This window comes from Anser anser (genome assembly GCF_964211835.1).
Source record: "Anser anser genome assembly, chromosome: 15".
Lineage (NCBI taxonomy): Eukaryota > Metazoa > Chordata > Aves > Anseriformes > Anatidae > Anser > Anser anser.
In genome coordinates this window covers 15,585,358-15,604,053 of record NC_139736.1, presented here as the reverse complement: position 1 = coordinate 15,604,053, position 18,696 = coordinate 15,585,358, and the positions used below count along the sequence as shown (strand labels likewise).

General features: G+C 39.1%; 1 protein-coding gene across 4 annotated transcripts in view; it reads left to right on the top strand.

Annotated features, from left to right (window-relative positions):
- The window catches only part of RBFOX1 (RNA binding fox-1 homolog 1), an 875,363-nt gene that overhangs the window by 100,679 nt on the left and 755,988 nt on the right, over nt 1–18,696 (top strand). The gene's annotated exons all lie outside the window — the stretch shown is intronic.

The following is an 18,696-nucleotide window of genomic DNA, read 5'->3' as shown; positions in this document are numbered from 1 at the left end:
ACTACTAAAAGATTTTTTTCAGCAGTTGAAAAGCGTGACTTAAATTTCCATGTTCTCCCTATACAACCTCAAAGACGTGATATATTTAACAATTGTTTTTTCACAACTTTGAGTTGAGCAGGAATTCTTCTTTTTTGTTAACAAGTGATTTTTGTTTTTTTGCCCTTGTGTCAGTCCAGTTTGTACATGTGTTCAGGTGAGGTCTGTGTATCAATTAATTTTTCAAAGACCATAATTAAAGTGACAAGTTTTGTAATGTAAAGATAAAACAACTTGGTTTTACCTGGTTTAGTTTTGTGTTGTACAAAATTCTGAGCAAACTGTTTTTTCCTGAAGTACTACAGTTACATTCATAAGGTGTTAATTAAAAATGTATGTTAACATAAGGTTTTTAATCGTATCCATTATCTATATATTAATAGGCTGTGGCATTTCCCTTTGCAACATCTTTCCATTGGTTTGATTGCTCTTCCAACTTCAGCAGATGATACAGTACGTCCTTCCTCCGTTTCAGTCTGCTCCTCCAATAGATGAGGGAAATTATCATTTAAACCATTCTTGTGCCCTTTGGTGGTGATGCTATGCTCTGACTAATTAAGACTCATTTGCTGCAATATACATCAGTGTAACTGATATACAAAGAGTGCATAGCTTTCTGATGCTTATGTGCCATGAAAAAACTCTTAGCAGATGATTTGCTAATAAAGGAAAGTAGGAAGGATAAAGAAGGAATCAGTGAACTGCTGCTCCAATGCTGGAATCTCTGCAGGACAGGGCAGGAGGTTGTGATGCTCCAGTAGCGTCCATCCCAAGGCTGCCACCACTCTGGAATTGATACAGGTAAGAGGAGCATGCTGTGTTCCCAAGTCCCTCTGAAATGCCCTGGTGCTGTGATTGCCGGAAGAAAATCCAGTTGAAATGAGTGTTTTGCATAGCTTGCAGAAGGTGTACAGAGTGAAAAAACATGAGGTTTTCACAACTGAGGGCTGTTATTCATACACATACTTGCAAACAACCATCATCAAAGTGCTAATAATTAAAAAAATTAAAGCTCTCTGCAGAAGTTGATTCTGAGTAAAGTGAAAGTAACATGACCAAAAGGTTGCTATAAAAGCTAATTATGACACCTTAGGTGGGCAAGACCTGTATGTCAGAACCCTCAGCTGTTCATCTGGGCCTCACAATGCCCTCCTCAGGGCCATTCTCCTGAGGAGAGCCCCATGATGGCGGCACCCTGCAGGCTGTGGGTGGTGAGCCTGGGCCTGTTCCGCCTTCCATTTGAATGCTGGGTAGGCATTCTTCTTGCCTTTCCTAAATGTTTTATCTTCTGCTAAAGAAGAACACTATGCATTGCCTTCCTGTGTGATTAGTTTTATAAATTGCTTACAAATAAAATGGATGTTATACATCACAGTCTCAAAACAAACATACTACATTAAAGAGGTTGCATTACAAAGGAAATGAGCTTTTTCTCTGGCCTTAATAATGAAGCTTGTTTTTTTTTTCTTTCTTCTCCTCTCTAGTTTGAGTCAAGGCTAAGAAGTGAGCTTCTCTGTAAGGTGACTCATCTGCAAGTGACCTTATGTATACTTTGTCTTCTTTCAGTGGGTCAAAGATGGACATTTATTATTGCTTCAGTCACTTGTTGGTTAAATTTTGTTCTTAATACGGTATTCTCTAATCAGATACTCAGTAAAGTGCATAACAGGAGCTCTAACTTCTGCCGTGCACTCCTGAGGTGTTTGCTAATATTTTTCTGTAGTGATGCTTCTACATTCTCATATTAAAACTACCTCGTTGAAGCACTGTTATACTAAAACTATCTTTTTAATATATTACTAGGAAAACTTTTCAAGCTTCCTTAAAGTTTTTTTTTAAAAAAAAAAAGGTACCTTTGAAGTATTTCTACTATGGTAGTTTTAATGAAGCTGTACAGAACAAGGAACGGTATTCCTGAAACATCAGCATTTCCTGACAGAACTCTAAGATTAATGGACAAAATCCCTTGGAGGAAGTGGAAGCTTTCTCATTAACTGTAATGATTTTGGATAGAACCTATGGGAAGACAAGAAATAAGAGTAACAGTATATAAAGGTGGGTATATAAATGGTTGCTAATGAGAGTTCTGTGAAAAAGTTTTTTGTGGTAGCAAAGTGGTTGCGATGGGTGCCTGAACTCCTGGCAAACACGTAGTGAGATCTAACGCTCGGTGGAGATACTGCTTTCATGGGTGACCTTCATACTAGTGAAAGCAAATTTGTTTCCTAGGGATAAAATATGAGTTTATGAAAGCTATTTTGAAATAGTGTTGGATTACGCCAGTGAAGAGTGTAGCAAAACTTGATTTTAGTTCTTAGAAAGTCAGTATATTAATTGAGTTTATACAGCAATGTGAAAAAATGTTTAGCATGAGAAAATCATGCTGTTTTTTCAGGTAGTAGTTTCATGCTTGTGATTTAGTAAGAGACATTGAATGTTTTTGCACTACTGGCTTATTGATGTAGTTGCTGATAGATGTAGTGGCATATTTACAATTATTATTTTACAAGTTTTTATTAGTTACAAAGAAATTGCAATGATATCAGTACATTTTGAGGATTAAGAGAAGCTCTGAAGACAGAGACTCTTAAGAGCCAAAAATATAGACTTAGAGCACTGCTGGGAATGTCATTTAGAAACTTTTGATCAGAGATTTTAAATACAACTCAGCTAGTTTGCAGCTGCGTTGTTATCCCAGGGTATCCCTGTTACTACAGGAGACCACAAACAATTTGAATTTGAGAGAAATTACAATTTATAATGTCCATGTAAGTCTATGAAATAGCGTCTAACCATCATGAATTGTTTCTGAAGATACATTTGAAAAACATGGTTTTGACTAATAAACAACTCCAGACTCATTTTAATGTAACTGTAAACTGTGCTACCAACAGGAATGGAAAAAAAATGATTGTTTAATAGGGTAGCAGCTGTAAGGGTGCCATTATATTAAGTGACTTAATGAATACCCATCTTGAATCAATAAATCAACATGCAAACAGTCTAAGCTAATCAAGTAAGCAGAATTTTTCAGATACTTAAAATATATTAAATGAACACTTCAGTCAAGATGCCTACCTGCACATTTCCTTATGTTTAATCTGGTTATGTGTATAATGCCACATACGTATATAATGCAGACTTACCTCTTTTTCTTCTGCATTTTCTGTGGGGGATGTTGTCTGTTTGATTTAAGTAAAGAACTTTCTTGTAGAATAATGAGTAGTCCATGTCAAATCCTGTGCTGGTGCTGATGGATTTTCTCAAAGAATCATCAGAATAATCATCAACAAGGTTATTGTGAGTGCCATGAGTAGGTTACAGCAGCAATTTCTGCAAGTAGGCAGTAGCTCTCTGTGTGTGTACAAATTTATTTAGGGGTGTTTCTGTATATAGATGTGTGTATGTATCCATATGCATGTATGTGTGGCATCACGTACCTTTTCCACTAGTGCAAAAAAAGGAAATAAGGGTCATACATTTCTCTACATCTTTATAGTATTGTTTTGTGAGAAACAAACATCTGACACTGCAAATACTTACTACTGAAATTACATTTCCTATGCTGCAATCCTAATTCTGAAGTCAGTTGGGCCAGTTTAGGTCCTGAGTATTCATATTCATATACAGGCGTTCATATGCATACACAAAGTAGTTTCAGGGGAGAGTATTTACAATGCAGAAACAAAAGTACTTGCCTGTATCTTTGCAAGATGCTGGTTTTAGCTTATTTTCTAAATATTTGTATGCCTTGGCTTTGTCCTGGTTATTCAGTTTACACAACTGTTCTTTTTCTCATCAAGATTTGTGATACATCTGGTTTACTTACTAATGAGATTGATAAACCTCCAGATCAGGGGAAGATGATGTGTATAGGGACGTTTTGGGGCTGCACTTGTATTTCTGTTTGGCAGTTGCCTGAGAATCCATCACTGGAAAATCAATAGCTACCTTTTATATTTTCTCAGTTTATACTAGACTTTTTTTTTAGATGTGGAAGATAATACCTGTGAGACTTCTGTAGCTGATTAAAGTATTCAGAGGTCCTCAGGATTTGACTCTTTCCTTTATTTGGGGAATAGATAGATCTTTTCACATCATGAATCATTCAGTTCTGCTGTCTCTGGTTTTCTGTGGGATCAGGCACGTTTTATTGACCCACTTCTTGATAGTTCCACAACAGCAAACCTGATTCGTAACAGCAGGATTGGAAAAAGAGTTGTCCTGATTTTACAGGCTGCTTGTCAAAGCTGCGAGTAGCAGGTGAAGGTCTGCATTGTCTGTTGGCAAAATGAGAAGGATGGAAATGTATTCATCTTGATGGTAAATCTAAGAGATGGACTGTTTTTGGATTAACAGAGTGGCAGAGTGGGATATTTTAGCTGCAAGGAGTAATTATGCTGTGCAGCTATACTGCCTGGCTTTTCAGAATGTGCAAGATGTAAGAAACCATGAGGAAGAAATGCAGTACAGCACGGATCCTGTGCTTGAGCTGCTGACAAGTAACTACTATCAATGTCTTGGCTGCATGGGTTTACTGAGAGTCCAGCAGTAAAATTAAATGTACAAATCAAATTGGTACAAGCCTGATATCTGGCCACAGCTATCTGAAGTTCTATGTAATACCTTAACGTAGGCAAGGATTGATGATAAGGATTTTGACATTTGTTGTCTTTAGTTAAAAAAACAAAAACAACATATTGAAGAAAACAGTGAAGCAGTGTTGAACTCATTTCCTGTTTAGCTAGTCCTACTTATATTAAGAAACAGACAAGTGCAATGGGATTATCCTGAATTTTTTTTCTTCCTATTTTCACTGTCGAAGTGTTTACATAAAGGATTACTGATCAGTAATAACTTTGTTTTGTGAACAGAGCTGATCTTCACATGTCCAGACTGCAAATCTGGTTAGCTCAAATTGCAGGCCTATAGAAAAGCCCCAAAATTTTAGCTATTGTTTGCAATAAATAAATAAAGGACAAGACTGTCAGTTGCAAGATTCAGTACTATGGAGTCTGAGAATACCTTACATTTCACCTCTAAATGTTGCATACTTAAAGAACAAAAACTGGTTTAGTTCTTTTTTTTAAAAAAAAATGGTGTTGCTTCTAAAAAAAAAAGGCCATAAGCAGTTAAGAGTGCAAGAATTGTTCCTGCTGAGACTATCAGTCTTTTGCGCACTGACATTGATGTTGGTGTCAGTTGACAGTGAGCTTTTATAGTCAATCTAGTGAAGTACAAAGGGCCATGTTTTGAACACTCATTAAAATGCTCCTGTTTTGTAGAGCAGCACATGCTTTATTCTCTTATAATGGAATTCGCTTTAACAGATGAGACAGGGCAAAAGTTGAAAAACCTTAGCATAAGAGGAAAAATGGGCTAAAGTGCCTTTATTCTTGCTAATCCCTTTGTTCTTTCCAAATTTGAGGTTCATCTTAAAAACAAAACAAAACAAAAAAATTCCCTCGGTTTGCTGAATTCATTTGTATGATGATCAGAAGTCATACTGCTTTCCAGCATGATCTTTCAAACGGGTTGTAAGTAATCTATTAGTTTTTAGCTGCATTACTCAAATTAATCGCTTTAAAATCGTGTCTTGTATAGTCACAACGTATTGACTGGCCTCGCTAATTACGCCTGGGAAGTAGTAAACTCTTCTTGTTGTCCCCTACAGTCTCAGCCAGCTTCAACTCTAATTGAGCTTCGGCCACACAAATTTTCTCCCTACAGTGGTGAACAGCATCTCTGTAGCCCTCCTGTGCCACCTGACCTTGTGGTTCATATGCTTTCCTTTTCCACCTACAAGAAGATTCCTGCTTAGCCACGCTTTCTTAACTTCTGACACTTTGGAATCGCCTGCTCATGCGCTCTGAAGAGATGGCTTTTAAAAATGAACAGCAGTGACAGACCCCAACACCATCAAAAGGAGTTTCCCAGGGGGACCTTACCAACCAGTCCTTGAGCATCCTGAAGTCTGCTTTCCCCACATCCAGGTTGAAGATTTGCTGGCAGCTTTTCTCCTGTCAAAGATTTTAAACTTGACTGCTTCATGGTCACCATGGCCAAGGCAGCCACTGATCACCACTTCACCCACGAGACCCTCTCTGGTAGCAGGCAACAGATCTAGGAGGGCATCTTCCCTTGTCGGCTCCCTTAGTACCTGTACCAAGAAGTTCACTTCAGTGTGCCTGAGGAATTCCCTGGGCCTGTTTGTGCTGGCTGCGTGGTATTCCCAGCTGGTATCTGGGGAGCTGAAGTCACAAGGACAAGGAAGCAGGATCAAAGATCGAAGGACAAGGGCAACTGATCTACAGATATCCCTATGTGTATTATGGCTCCATTTTTTTCTTTAGTTCTAGTATTTTTGACATGTATCAAGTCATGACATTGATTAGGCTGGCAGCAAAAAGGGTAATGGTTTCTTTGTAAACGTGTGAGAAGATGGGGAATAATACAAATAGAAAAGCAGCTTGAAGCAATTAGGTGAGTTAGTCTAGAATAAAGTACTCTCCTTCAGGAACACACGCTCCCCAGGACAAGTTATGGGTTGAAAACATTTCCCAGGAGGCTTTTGCATCAGTTGGATTCACCTGTGCATCCAAGCAGTAAATAAAAATGCTATCTGTGGAGAGAATCAGATGTCAGCAGTATAACAATAAACGTTACCTTGATATAAACAAAGTTCTAAGCATACAGTATTAAATTATTTACATATTGCAACTATTTATCTGGAAGCTTGTCAGATTTGTAGATTGGTGTCTCTTACCCTGAAGAAGTGATACCTAGTTACCTACATTATTTTAATGATAATTTTATTTTTAACCAAACATAGATGAATAACGGAAATTGAAAGCCATATGCCTTTGCCTCTCACCTTTTCTGCTGATGTTATTGATTATAGTATGAAATTTAAAAAATATATTTTAATATTTAATATTTTGATATTTTAAATATTTTAAAAATATATTTTCATGTGTGTACAACTTGCTTAGGTTGAATTTCAGTTGGTGGTCTAATAGATCAGCTGTAAAAAGACTTTGTTTCTTCTCAGGATGTTTCTCATTCAGTTCCTCAACAGAACTGTTGTGTTTTATGTGAAGTAACAATGCAAGTACTAAGAACCTGATGAGAGCCTTTGAAAGTGTGTAGCACTTACAAGTCCTAAAAGTTTCTTTTCTCAAGTTTTTCTTAAACATGTCAGTTTTCCAAAAGTTACCTCATTATCTTTGTTCTTTTGTTTGTGTTTCAGCTTCCTGCATTTTTCTTGTGTTAGAAAAATAGGTAGTTTTTCAAACTGCTGTGGGTGATCACATCAGTATGGATTACTGAATTTTGTATGTAATATGCTTTTTGTATACAATATTGTGGGTATCTAAGTTTTGGGGAGGAGGAGGAGAGTTTTGTTTTTTTTTTTGTTATGCAATTTTTATTTGTAAATTATCTTGATGCAATTGGTTGGAGAGAAAATATCTCAGGAACTGTTAAAATAGTTGATCTGTGCAACGTGGAGGATGTTATCAAACGTGTCATTGCCAAGATTATTGTGCGTGCTTACATCAAATGTGTGGCCTGGTGGCTCAAAGAAAAGGTGTCTCAAAGGGACTGACTTCAGAAGTTTGTATTGTAGTCCCATACCTAGATGATTTTGTGGATGTATGATGGACCCTGTTGAGCTGCCCTGAAGATAGCTGTGGGCTAGCTGCATTCGTAGTTAGCATTGCGTTGTGAGGATAGGAAAAGCTTTGTATTTTCTTAGGCACCAAACCCAATCAACTACAAAATGCAAGTCTAGATGAAATCCAGGCTTCCTTATTTCCAGTGTTTATGCACTACATGGGGCTTTTGATATCTTCTTTGGAAGGAGGAAGAGGAATTAGCCATTGGTCTTTTATGCTTTGCTGAATCAGGACTGAAACCACAGTGTAAAGCTGACCTAAAATCAACTTGCCTAACTAGCAAGAAAAGTAGCACTAAGCAAATGGAAGCTCTGCCTCATGTTCCCCATCTATGTATTTTTTGTTTGGGGGGGGAGGGAAAAGGAAGGCTCTGAAGACCATTTCATACAGTTCATTTAATACAGATGCTGTGATGACTCCCATAGGGCCACAAACCACCAACACAAGTCAAATCAGGCTCTTGGGGACCAGCCAGACCTAGAACCATTCCAAATTAAAGGCCATAGAAAGCCTTTTAGAAGCAAGCAAGCTGTCTGTTAGCCCCTGATAGAGCCTAGGAGGCCTTTACTTGGATATACATATCATATGTTTTATCTAGCTCGTTATATAAATTTTGAGGTCAATCTGAGTTCATTAGCTTGTTGCAACTTGTAATGTAAATTGAAATTACACATGAAATAGAAGTACTTGCTTTTTGTACTGATTTGAAATAATTTATTTTGGTGTTTAGATGCATGAGAATAAAGCCTTATTTTTCACATGGCATGCCCTGCTGAAGAAGTACTATTTAATACCAGTCAGAAGTGATTTAGTGTTGATATCTAAGTATGTTTGCATGGATTAATATAGATTATAAAATGCTTCAACACCACATGAATTAAAGAAGGAATGTTTATGCTTCTTGACAGCCATTGTTTTTATAGCTCATTGAGTCAGTATGTTGGCATTCATCATTTGCCTACAAAGAAAACGAATACAGTCTCTCGCAAAGTATGCTCTAGAGTGGCTTTGGGAATGGGACACTTATGCAGCTGAACAAGGGTACTTTTGTGTAGACTGTTGTGGTTCACTTCTGTCATCTTCAGTGCTTTTTGTCTGCTTTCCAATGCTGGTGTTCCTTGTTGCCACAGCATGTACTGAAATAGTTCATGTGCTCAATTTTTATCAAGGGGGACACTTAATGCTCTGGGTTGTCATTCAGGCTTGAGAAAGTGCTAGGTTCAGCCCTTAAAGCTACAGTGTTTTTCATGTTCTGGCCAAGAACTGGGAAATTAGTTATTTTATGCCATTTACTGACAAATTGTTGCCTGTAGTTCTGAATTCTTGCAAATGTTTGTTCATTTCCACAATCCAAACATACAGGAAAAGCATTGAGGTGTAAAATCTGCCAATTTTTGACCTGGTCCCCTTCGTATTTAGTTCATTTTAGTTCAGGAATTCCACAACATACCATACTTCCACAGCAGTAGAAGGAGCTCTTGTGGTCTCATCAGGACTGCTTATATACCAATTTATGAATTTTGTTTTGTACTGCTGTGGAGTACCTACTAGGAGACAAAACAAAAGTAGGGATTGTTTGTATCGTCCATTTCAAAAACCTATCAAGTTATAGCATGCTGTCCAGTTATATCTGCCAAAATGTCTTCTAAGAGTAAAAGTCTGCTGTGCGTTTGCTACAGATTTTTTGGAAGATGCTTAGATTTCAGAATTCCTTGGTAGTTTAATGATATAGAACTTAAGATGTGTAGTTCAGCTGTTAACATGGAGTTGATTGATTTTGTCAGAGCCTAAATTTCTTGCATGTTAAATACCCTATATTCATGTCCACCAGATGTGGGCAGTTTTCAGTTTGTGAACTTTACCTTTTGTACCTTCATCTTGTGTTGTGTTTTTCTGTATACTGAGACAAAATCTGTAGATCAGATTCTCTTCCCTGAGTAGGTCCTGCAGTACTCTTCGCTATTCCTTATTGACAACCGTCTGATGAAGAACAGAGCAAAAATCATTATCTGAGTTATGGGGCTGTGTGAGCAAAACATACTTCATAATGTTCACAAACTGTCTGCTATTGACATCTTCATCCAAAAATGTGAGACTGTAGGAGATGAAGGTGTTATTTCTGAAGGGGAAAAATCTAGTTCTCAAGTGGCACCTATCCATGGAAGAAAGAAGGGACTCCGCTGCTTTGTTAGTCTTAAACTTTTAATTCATGTAGCTCGTTTGGTGTCTCCTTTCTCCTTCACTACAAATACAACTTTACTGATGCATCGTTTCTCAAAGCTGAAGTAATTTTAACATTAGATACCAGGGATTAGTTTTCAGTAACTTCCCTAACAAGAATTATACAAATTTTAAAATGTTTCTGTGTAGGCCGGGTTGTATTTCCATAGCAGACAAAATGCAGTCAGCATGTCCGTTTTATGTTAGTGTCTGTGGTGCGGTCACAACAGAGATCTTTCTCTCCTTTTCTTTCTCCTCGACTAAAGAAACTTGTTTGTATTTTAAATCTTGGGCTAGTTCGTGTATATTGACCGAGACTTCTCAAGTATCACTTGGTGTTTTTAGTGGTTGAAGCTGGCCTTGAACATCATCGTTGAAATTTCAAGGGGATCCTGTAGTAAGGAGGCGTTGGGTATGGGATGGGATTTTGCTCTTTTTTCCTTAAAGAACAGCTTTTTGTCACAGAAGTGTGCTTTCATTTCTCTTGTCCTCAGTGAGGGATCAACTTTCTGTGAGATACCGAGCTGATAATTATGTTGTAGGTTTTCACTAGCAGGTAACAAAAACGAATTACTTGTGTTGAGCTTTCCCATGTCTTCTTCAAAGTCCTGACTCATGCTTTAATGGCTCGGGAGCTCCTGGGGCTGGTGTGAGGTGTGCTGCGGTGTAGGGCTGCTCCCTTTCAGGCACTTAATGGCGTTACCCTGTAGCCCTCAGCCATGGCAGCAGGCTCGATGACCCAGGTTTAAGCCGCTCACTGCAATGGAAGGCTTCTGTGGGTCTTTTTGGTTCTAAGGCCTTTAAACCTTCTTGGTTCTCTGTCCTCTGGGATATTGCTGGTCAGCACAGGGTGGCAAATTGTCAAGTAGCTGTGTTTCAAAGCACTAACTAAGGCGTCTATGCCATAAATAAACCAAAACTTCCTCACTGGAGTAAAGCAGCCAACTTTCTGAATAAGCAAAGAACAAAACACTATAAAAACCCCCAAACCTGCCTCCTGTTTGGAACACTGGCAGCGCTCACAGGGATTTTTAATGTAGTCCACTGGCAAAATGCATTAATATTCTGGATAATTCTTAGAGGAAGATAAGCCAAATTTAGCTTTTAATTTCTCACAGAAAAAAGGCATATTATAATTTAGAAATATTGCACCATTTATTATGATTAAATTATGCATTAAACAAGCACAGTGGTGAATTGGTAAAATTACTGTCTTCAGAGCTCACTGGAAGTCTGGTAGGGCTAGGATCAGAATATTCAAACTACTTGCAAAAAGACTCCTATTTATAATTGGGTTTGCTATGTATGTAAATATTTCCTAATTTAAATAGTCTGCAAATTCTTTCTATGTTCATGGTGCTAAAGCTATTCCCAGTTAATTTAATCCTGTGATATTTTGCTGCTTTGGGTTATTTTGTTTCACATTTCCAGGTCCATTTCACATATTCTTCTATTCTCTAATTGAGCACTGAACAAATTTAAAGTAATGAAACCAAACAATATTAGCTAAATTTTTGCTGCGGTGAGGAGGCATGTCCTCATTTTGTTCCCCTTTTTTCCCACGTTTTCTGTTAAAAGGTCGGTGGACATTGATTATTATTATTTTCAGATGGAAATAAACATGTCAGTTATTACAGTAGCAATCTGCATAAATAGTTCGTGCTCAAATTGCATGTGTGTGTACTATAAAGCTATGATAGCCATATTTTTTCTGCCTCTCCTTTTATAGTTAAAAGGGTTCTTCTAGCTGATTTTAACAATCTAAATCATCCATTTTTAATATATTTAATTTATTCTAACTTAGCGTTGCTGCTGTTACTGATCAGTAACTAACTGAGCCTGGGTAGTATTTACATTAGCAAAAACTGTGAAATTCATTATGTACACAACATAAATTAAAACGAAAAATATGTACTTTTATGTTGCAGGAACTGTAGAAGAACTGTAGAATTTACTTGAGCTGTAGCATTATTTTAAAACGATTTCTTATAGAAGGTGGAATGACTTACAAAAACCTGTTCTTTTCTTAAAATAGTTGTAACTGTGTTTTCAGTAATATATTCATATGTCAGGAAAAAATAGGACAAATAAAATTTTATGAAGAGAAAGGAAAGAACAAAGTGATTCAGCACTGAAATTATTCTGGAGCTGATCTTTAAGAATTTTGTATTTCCAGGAGAGGAGCTGCTGCTAGATCTCAAACTCAAACGTTTCAGCCAATTTTAAAGTCTATTTATGTTTATTGACAAAGCCATTTTATTTCAGTTCCTTATGTTTCAGCAAAGAATGTGACTGTTCCCTGGAATTTTTATCAATGATGATATGTCTAAAATACTTGTGTGTGCTGTCTGGTGGTTTACACATGAAATAAGGGACTCCAAACTGATTTACAACGGTGCCTTACCGTGTCTTGCATCCAGTGTTGTGGAAACTAGTGTGCTGTTTCTGAACTGAATGTAGCTTTCCTTGTGGAAAAGGATGGAGGTGAATTTTGTTTGTAGCTGTTCCAGACCACTCCTCTCACATGCTTACTCCTTCAGTTGATGGAAAGACTTGCACAGCTAATAACTTTCATTAATTATCTTCCTGATACAGATAGTGCTATGACCTATGACCGGATGTCTTTCTAAATAGCACAGAAAACAAAGTTTTTCCACCAGCAGTTGTTTTGGAATTTTGTTAATCCTTTTGAACTACTCAGGCACAAATTAATCAGTTCTGTGCTGATTAACATGATATGCTGAACCAAATCAGTCCCTTGTATAGCTCCCAATAACAGTGAAATTACACTCTGGTGAGCTTGATTTGGTGCAACTGGAGGCAGATGCTATGATCTGACATGTTTTAATAACATTTTAAAATCTCATGTTGGTTTCAGCAAAAAGATTTGTTTGAGATGCTCATCTTTCAGGTAAAGCACCAAATAATTTTTACAAGGCTGTACCTTGGTAATTTGATTTATCAACATCCTCGATATGGTTTTTTTTTTTTTGCCCTGGTTCTCTGATCATCCTGTTAAGCTAAGCCACCTCAGCATATAAGGCTTTATTTTTAAGCGTGGATCTGTATGTGGGAAATACTTGTAAGGTGGGCAGGAGTGATAACATGGGAAAGGGCTGGAGTTTTTGTTCTGTTTGCCTGGGCTGGTACATAGTCATGTGTTATGTATACGTTAGTGTGCGGGCTTTTGTTTAGGTCCTTCAGTATGGTTGGTGCCTCTTATAGAGGGAAAATGTGCATCTCAGATCAGACTAATGCTGAAAGTTGAGTTGAACGGATTGCAAGGGGCTGATAACATGCAAAATGACTTCCCCTGGAGCCAGGAGAGCACAAGTGGAGCGTGTCCCATTGTGCTGCTCAGGTGCGCTCAGCACTGCCAGCGGGCTGGGCCAGAGGCCAGGCGGGTGCTCGCCATCGGGCCTACACTCCTGAACTGCTCTCCCGGCTCCGTGCTGCTTCTGGTAGGGCAGGAAGAAATATTAGGATGACTAGCACAGATTGAATTTGAATCTGCTGTGCAGTTTTTATCTTCTATTCAAATAAAAACTGTTGTGTGAAAGAAGGAACTTGTGCTTTTGTACAAAACCTAAATGAAGCCAGCGGTAATCCCACAAAGTCATATCCAGATCAAGAGAAGAAATTAGACAGTAAACGTCTTCTGTTCTTCCCTGTGCTCCATCTGTTTTCATGTAAAATGGGAAATCCATTGATTTCGGTGCTGACCCAGCTTACTCTACAACAGGGAGCATCCGCTCAGGAGCAGGCTGAAGTGCAGCCGTGCTCCTGTTAATGCCTGTAGGGCTGCTCTGGGCCATCTGGCCTCACCAGGAGCTGCGGGCACTGCTGACTCCCAGTTTTTCTTCAAGCTGCGCAGACTGCTGGTTACCTGATGCCTTCACCCTGACTGCAGCCACCCAGCCTGGGCAGCTCATCCCTAAACCTCTCTTGAGAAATGGGTCAGGGCCCTGTGAGACTACCTCTGTTCCCTTCCCCTTTTCCAATGGAATCTGTTAAGATCCCTTCCCAGCAAAAGACGCAGCCACCCAGTAAGTCCTTCCAGCCCCAGGATGGAGGGAGGGCAGGCACAAAGTCCAAGTGTCCCTTGTGGCAGTAGTGAGGATTTAGGCGGCATCAAGGTAATTTGCCTGACAGCATGTCGTTCCTGAGTTCAGTGCTCAGAGGTAGTACACAGAGCTGTCACCTGTCTGAAACTGCGACGACAATTTACATTGTGAATAGTGCCGTGAAAGTCAACGGGAGAAACAAGATGCCATTCAGCACAAAAACTGACAAAATCTGGTCGTTAAGTACCAGTCAGTATGTTAAACTTCATCTATCTCTAAAGGGTGAGGAGGGAAGAGAAATACCTTTTCCAATATGGAGGCATGTAACAGAAGGCAGGTACCAAGTGAATATTTATAAAACTTGTATGTTTTAATGTATTTTTCTAGTGGTTAAACTGCAGTTTCTGTCTGCCCTTCATCGTGACAGCTGCAGTGTGTCACAGACCTTAAATCAACAAGAAGCAGTAGACTATCTTATTCCGTTTGGTTGGCAAAGAGCTTCTGTTAAAATCTGCTTCTTTAGAGACAGCTTCCCAACCAGACCATCTGGTTAGACTGTTCTGAGGCTTTTATTTTACTTTTATTTTTGTTTGCAAATTTGCTGACATCTCAGCAAAAACACATCGTGATTAGGAAAAGAACTCAGTTCTGATACAGAGGTTTTGTACGTATGACAAGAAGGAAAAAAGGAATAAGTAACAGCCTGGAGGAAAAATTGAAACCTGATTATCAAGTAGAGAATTAGAACAAGGAGTAGTGAGTACTGAAGACAGTGCTCAGAAGCAGAGTGAGCTCTGTACACGCATAGTACAGTGTGCCGCAAGGACTTGTGACTTTACATCTTTATCAATCTTCCAAATATTTAAATCGCATGAGACAGAGTAATAGCCTTTGTGAATGGAAGTTCTTATTGAAAACCAGTATAAAGTTTATTTTCTCAGAATTTTCAGAAATTGGTTTCATTTTTTCTTATATCTCTACCCCTGTTTATCTGTGCCATCTTTTGAGTCTGGAGAGTAGACGTGCAAAACTTTCAGATGATATCAGTATACTATTTGGTAATCAGCAGAAATTGTTTAAAGAATGCATACTAATGTGTTGTTTCTTCATGTTTCTGACCAAATGTATGTTTCTAACCAAAGATGTGAATTCACTTCATGAGGATGTAGTTTCTTTTTAACTCTTCACCAGTAGCAGAATAAGAAAATCTGAGATCAGCTTTTCTTCAGTGTTGCTTATTTTTGTTCCAAAACTACATCCCAATCTTGTCATCTTACTGTAAAGCTTATAATTACTTGGGTGCAGGCCTTCTGAACTAATAGTTGAAAAACGAGGGCATATTTTAAATGCTGTTTTCATGTATTTTTATTTGCCTTTATTCATTTCTGACGCTTGTTAGTGCAGTTCTGCTATTTTTCTTCTGCTTGAATAATGGCACATCATCTGTTTTGCTTCAGCATACCACATAAAATGGGGAAAAAATGAAGTACACTGCTGTTGTATCATGAAAAGGGTGTTTTGATTCCAAGGAAGCACAAACAATAACATTCCCTTTGCAACAAAAAGGCTAGCTTGATATAAAACAATGACTTCTACCATGAAATAGGTAATTACTTTGTTAGCATATTAACAGAATATGTAACTTGAGTAAGGATGCGACAGTAAATCAAATAATTATATAAATTGAAGCATCTTTATGAGAAGTGGGATAGCAAGTTGTCTCAGAGTTTTTACTTAACACCATCTTAATATCTCAAGTGCAAATGTAAGACAGGTAAAGTACATCAAAATATTATATGGATTCATCCTATGGCCTATAATAAATGTTTACTTACTGCTTCTCTTCAACAGAATTGCTGAAGTAAGTTAAAGCATTGAATTATTTAAAGGTATCTGAATTATAATGGGTAATATCCACTAATACCCAGAAGAGCTCTGATATTCAAACAACATGAAGACATTTTAGCAATTCTCCAAAAGTTGTTTTCATATATTTTTATTTTTTAAAGATTAGTTAGTGGTCATGAGATTTGTATCATTCGCAAAGCCAGTTCTCTGTATACCCAGTCCCCTGAGCTGGTGGAAGGGGATGGGGAGCAGAATGTGGCCCTCACTATCCATGAGGAAATGGTTGGTGACCTGCTACAGCACTTGGACGTACGCAAGTCGATGGGGATTGATGGGATCCACCCGAGGGTACTGAGAGAACTGGCGGAGGAGCTGGCCAAGCCGCTTTCCATCATTTATCAGCAGTCCTGGCTATCAGGGGAGGTCCCAGTCGACTGGCGGCTAGCAAACGTGACGCCCATCTACGAGAAGGGCCGGAAGGTAGACCCGGGGAACTATAGGCCTGTTAGTTTGACCTCAGTGCCAGGGAAGCTCATGGAGCAGATTATCTTGAGTGTCATCGCGCGGCACTTGCACGGCAACCAGGCGATCAGGGCCAGTCAGCATGGGTTTATGAAAGGCAGGCCCTGCTTGACGAACCTGATCTCCTTCTATGACCAAGTGACACGCTTAGTGGATGAGGGGAAGGCTGTGGATGTGGTCTACCTTGACTTCAGTAAGGCTTTTGACACCGTTTCCCACAGCATTCTCCTCAAGAAACTGGCTGCTCGTGGCTTGGACTGGCGTACGCTTTGTTGGGTTAAAAACTGGCTGGATAGCCGGGCCCAAAGAGTTGTGGTGAATGGAGTCAAATCCAGTTGGAGGCCGGTCACTAGTGGAGTCCTCCAGGGCTCAGTACTGGGGCCATTTCTCTTCAATATCTTTATCGATGACCTGGATGAGGGGATCGAGTGCACCCTCAGTAAGTTTGCAGATGACACCAAGTTAGGTGCGTGTGTCGATCTGCTCGAGGGTAGGAAGGCTCTGCAGGAGGATCTGGATAGGCTGGACCGATGGGCTGAGGCCATCTGTATGAGGTTCAACAAGGCCAAGTGCCGGGTCCTGCACCTGGGGCGCAACAACCCCAAGCAGCGCTACAGGCTGGGAGATGAGTGGTTGGAAAGCTGCCTGGCCGAGAGGGACCTGGGAGTATTGGTTGATAGTCGGCTGAATATGAGCCAGCAGTGTGCTCAGGTGGCCAAGAAGGCCAACAGCATCCTGGCTTGCATAAGAAGCAGTGTGGCCAGCAGGACTAGGGAAGTGATTGTCCCCCTGTACTCGGCTCTGGTGAGGCCGCACCTCGAGTACTGTGTTCAGTTTTGGGCCCCTCGCTACAAGAAGGACGTGGAGGTGCTTGAGAGAGTCCAGAGGAGGGCAACGAAGCTGGTGAGGGGTCTGGAGAACAAGTCTTATGAGGAGCGGCTGAGAGAGCTAGGATTGTTCAGCCTGGAGAAGGGGAGGCTCAGGGGCGACCTTATTGCTCTCTATGGGTACCTTAAAGGAGGCTGTAGAGAGGTGGGGGTTGGTCTGTTCTCCCACGTGCCTGGTGACAGGACGAGGGGGAATGGGCTAAAGTTGCGCCAGGGGAGGTTTAGGTTGGATATTAGGAAGAACTTCTTTACTGAAAGGGTTGTTAGGCATTGGAATGGGCTGCCCAGGGAAGTGGTTGAGTCACCATCCCTGGAGGTCTTTAAGAGACGTTTAGATGTAGCCCTTAGTGATATGGTTTAGTGGCGGACTTGTTAGTGTTAGGACAGAGGTTGGACTAGGTGATCTTGGAGGTCTCTTCCAACCTAGACGAATCTGTGATTCCTTCAAGTATGTGTTCTTCGAGCTACAAACTATCATGCTATAGTTTTGAGTAACAAAGAAAATACTGAAGTTTTTATTTAGTATCCTAGACCTTTTGTTAAAAATAATATTAATAAAAAAAAATCCAAAGAATTTCCAAAATATTTTACAAGGTAAGAAAAAATGGATGAATCTTCAAGTTGCCACGTTTAATTTAGACAATCTTTTTATCCAACAACCTGCATCTGATGCTTTCATAATGAATGGTTTCCATAGCAACATCTTGAGCCATTTTTTATTTGACTTGGGAAAATTCCATTCTATTCCATTCCATTTTAATTCCTTTAAAATTCCATTTCCTATAAAAAGTTGAAGACACATTGGGTGATTTTGCTTAAACCAGCCAAGATTTTGGCAGTAAGGGTTGTTCAGGTACTCTTGTTTTGAATCAGCATAGAGAGGAATTTTGACAACCATGCACTTTTCCAATTGTTTTAACAGTCTCGTCCTCTATTTGAGCTCGTGCTACAGTACTTTTATATCTGCACTAACTAAAGAAAAATATTAATCCGTTGCTCGGCAGTGGAAATGATCTTTTTCTAAGGCTCAATCAAGAAATTTGTGAAGAATTTTTTTATGGGATTAGCGAAACTATTGTTTTGTTTATGTAACATCACTTGTAGTGCTGGCTGAGTTTTTGTAGGAGGAATACAAATTAAAGAGATGAGATTAAATGCAGTTTTTGAGTTGTTCTGGTCACCAGTTTTGCAGGAGAACTCACAAATATACAGGAAAAATGAGAAAGCATTAATAACGGAAATTATGTGAGGGTGAAATATAATCATTGCACAAAGTGAGACTTTTCATTTTTAAGAGTAGTATGGGATGTAGGAGAAGAAATAAGGTAATTTAAATGTGAAAGGCAATGAAATGGAATGAATCAAAGTATGACTAACCAGGTGGTTTAGTGAGATGTAGTTAAACTGGATGCAATGTGATTTTAAAAGGGGTAGATTGAG